This window comes from Tupaia chinensis, unplaced genomic scaffold (assembly GCF_000334495.1).
Source record: "Tupaia chinensis unplaced genomic scaffold, TupChi_1.0 Scaffold000450_1, whole genome shotgun sequence".
NCBI lineage: Eukaryota > Metazoa > Chordata > Mammalia > Scandentia > Tupaiidae > Tupaia > Tupaia belangeri.
In genome coordinates, this window is record NW_006159956.1 from 469,416 (window position 1) to 473,118 (window position 3,703).

The following is a 3,703-nucleotide window of genomic DNA, read 5'->3' on the forward strand; positions in this document are numbered from 1 at the left end:
GCAGGAGAGGGACGAAGGCACAGGCAGGACCAGCCTCCTCTGAACAGAGATATTCAATTAAAAAAAAAAAAAAGAAAAGTAAGAAAGCCCTGGTCCTTTAACTGCCTGCGGGACTCCTGTTCTTTGGGAAGCCCGGAGCCGGTCCTGCGTGCCTGCACCTAACGTGCACCAGAGAACACTCGGTTTCAGGTACAGAGGCCTGAGGCGGAGGCCCCGGGAGGCCAGGAGGCCAGCCTCCCTCTGTTCCTGCCTTCTCATGGGACCTTTGTGGCCACACTTGCTCTTTCAGTCCAGGGGCCTCTGTCCTGCCTGGCCTCTTCTCGGGGCTTTCCTGAGGGTCACAGAGCTTGACGTAAAATGACAGAGCCAGAGGGACTGTGAGGAGGGGTCTAGGGCTCCCCCAGGCCTGAGCGCAGGCCACTGGCCCGCGGCAGAGTGAGAAGGGAGGACATGGGAGCTGCCAGCCTTTAGCCCAAGGAAATCCTTTAGGAAATTATGCGGACAGAGATGCTGGCTGCTTCTAAAACTTATGTCCTACAGAAAAACAAAAACAAAAACAAAGCGTTTTTGACCTCCTTTCTTGGCAGAATGAACTAGCAATGCTACACTGATGACCGAACGTTTTCCCCTCTTCCTTTTACTGTGCTGCGAATGTCCAAAGTCTGGAAGTTCCTAGTCCAGCCTTCGCTGGCCAACTAGGGAAACCAAGGCCCAGAACAGGACTGAGGTGCAGTGGGTCAGCAGCTGGCCGAGGTCCTGGGCCTCAGCAGAGCCGTGAGGTGACCTGCGTGCCCTCGGAGTAGCTGCTCCGGGAGAACGCATGCTGGCACGGGCTCCTCGGGGCGCCCCCTTGATTTGGGGACGCATCACTGCATCCCTCTGTTCCTCAGCAGTTTTTATCCGGCGCCTCCCGAGCAAGGGCAGGGGGATTGCTCCTCTTCCCAGGCGAGCTGCAGGCTGCACAGGAGGCAGGGCGGAGCAGGTGCCGCAGCTGCCTCCCAGCTCACTTTGGCTGGCCGTGGGCCCCCTCGCCGCTGGCCCTGGCCTCTGGCCCCTGGCTCCCTTCCCCTGCCAGAATGTCCTGCCCAACCTGGCTCCCCTAGAGCCATTCTGGCCCTCCAGCCTGCACCAAGTCCCCTGGTACTCGGGCGCCTTCCCCGGCTGCTCTGCCAGTTGCCAGCCCCTGCTTCCTCCAGCCCCTTCGCTCCATCCACCCCGCTCGGCCTTGGTTCAACTTTACAAAACCCACAAGAAGCCCTGGGCTGGGGTGGTAAGACCTGGCTCTTGGTCTCGGCTCTGTGACCTTCTTGCACAACCTCTTTGGGTCTCCTCGTCTGAAAAATGGACGTGGTAACAGTACCTGCCTCCCCACGCCAAGCCGGCGAACCGGATAACACGACAGCAAGCGGCCCTGTCTGAGGGCCGCCGTGGGAACGGGCCAGGTGGGGAGGGGAGCCTGGGGCAGCAGGAGCATTCGTGATCCTGACAGGCTGGAAGGCTGGGAGGGTGGGGGTTGTGGTGTGGGAGACCCCATCTCTCCCCCTAAATAAGTCAACCAGAAAAGAAAGAGGACGCCTGCTGAGGCAAAGGCTGGGGGCACCGCAGACCACGTGCAGCACATGCCGCTGCTGAGGACAGACACAGGAGGGGCGCGGGGTCCCTGGGGCTCCAGCTCCTCCCCACTGTGCTCCGGCCTGGCACTCCTCACGGGCTGCAAAGCAGGCGACTGTAACTGCTCCCGGTGGGTTCAGTGAGGCACAGCTCCCACAGAGTTGAGGATGAGGCGGGTGGGTCTGGAGGGAGAGGCTGACTCTCCAGGGGAAGCACATGCAGGGCAGGGCAGGGCAGGGCAGGCCAGATGGGGCACCCAGGACACCGGGGGTGCAGGGGGGGGGGGCATTGAAAGAAGGAATTGCCTGGGGGCCCCATTTCCCAATTCTCAGTGAGACTGCCCCATCTGGCACAGAGATCTCCCACCTGGACCCCCCTGGAGATTGGTGAGGGGCCCTTTCCCTCTAACACCAGGGTCTAAGGACAGAGCTCGCCACTGTGGGAGTCGTAGCAGGTGTCCTGTCTGGCCACAGCCCTCTCCAGGCCCATGTCCTGCTCCTCTCCTGGGGTCTGCACAGGAGGCAGGGCGGAGCAGGGTCACAGGCACACAGAAGTGACACAGCTGACCTCCAGCTCACTTTGGCTGGCCTTTGGCCCCCTCGCCGCTGGCCCTGGCCTCTTACCCCTCGCTCCCTTCCCCTGCCAGAATGTCCTGCCCAATCTGGCTCCCCTAGAGCCATTCTGTCCCTCCAGCCTGCACCAAGTCCCTCGGTACTCGGGCGCCTTCCCCGGCTGCTCTGCCAGTTGCCAGCCCCTGCTTCCTCCAGCCCCCTCTCTTCACGAGTCATCCATCTCCCAGTGTGGCGGCTTCTGGAGTCTTTATCCCATGCCTGTCTGTGACCTTAGACAGGTGGCTCAGCCTCTCTGGTCCTGCACACCTCATCTTCCTTACTACCAGAGTTCACTTCCTGAGATTACTCGAGAATAAATGGGACCATGCACATCATGGCCCAGCACAGTGCGCGTTAGCCCCGCGGCTGAACAGTCTTCTTGATTTCCCCCCTTAAATTTCAGATGCAGAGTCCCAAGCCCACCCGGCACCCCACCGCATGGCTCTGTCCAGCCTTCCAACCCTGCACTGGGACCAAGCAGCAAGGCCAGTAGCCCCAGAATCACGCAGCACTGGACGGATGGGACTGTCCTGCCTGGCCCTAGGACAGGAACCTCTCAGGGCCTCGGTATCCATGCAGGAGAGAGCAGTGCCTACCTGCAGGCCGGTCTGGGGGTCACAAAGTGCATGCCACACAGAGGGCGCCCGATAAACACGGCTGCTTCCCCGCACCTTCTGCCAGGCCCTGAAATCCCTCTGCACACCTCGCCCTCCCTCCACCCCTCGTGCACCCTGTGACGTTGCAAAATCCACGCTGAGCATCCAGGCAGTTAGCATGCATTTACCCCGCTGAGAGCTCTCTGCCGATCGATCCCTGCGTCCTCATGCTGACCTCAGAGGAAGGTGCTATTAGCGTCCCTAATTTAGAAGTACGGCAGCCAGAGCACAGAGAGGTTCGACAGCTTGCTCAGTCACACAGCTCCTCCATAGTACAGCCGGGACTTGGACCTAGTGTGTGGACACCAGACAGGACCACGAGGGACGCTGCTCTCCTGCCTCGAAGAATGCTCTTGGTAAGCAGGCCCCACTCTGCGCCCGGAGCTTAAAGTCAGTCCCCTGGATTGCAGGGCAAGGTGGGGCATGGGTGTCTAGCAGGTCTGGGCTCCACGGGGCTCTGAGTGGTGGGGGGTGAACTGGCTTGTTCTTCCCACTCTGCACCCTCCACAGCCACTCAGCCAGTGTATGTGGGGCAGGTGGCCGGGCTGCCAACGGTGCGTGTCCTGTGTGTCCAGAGTCCCTGCTCAGAGCCACATTGCAGGTGCTGGAGGAACCGAGGCCACTGCTCCAACCTGCAAGTGCATCCTTTGCTGCCTTGCCAACCCCTGGTCCCAGTGGAGAGCTCCGCACCCTCCAATGAAGGGCCACCCCAAATTCCCATGCTCCTCTTCCCCTTGGGCTTTGAAGGTAAGAGTGAGCCCCGAAGGGCTTCTCTTTCAGAAACACCTCAGCTCCCTCGGTGGCAGGGGTGGTGGCTGCTGGGCC

General features: G+C 61.0%; 1 protein-coding gene across 1 annotated transcript in view; it reads right to left on the reverse strand.

The window, feature by feature from the left end:
* Positions 1-2,910, reverse strand: part of KCNJ4 (potassium inwardly rectifying channel subfamily J member 4) — a 9,034-nt gene extending 6,124 nt beyond the window's left edge. Inside the window, 1 exon segment of the mRNA XM_014590450.2 lies at positions 2,819-2,910. The gene's annotated coding sequence lies outside the window, so the exon portion shown is untranslated.
* Between the last annotated feature and the right edge of the window lie 793 nt (positions 2,911-3,703).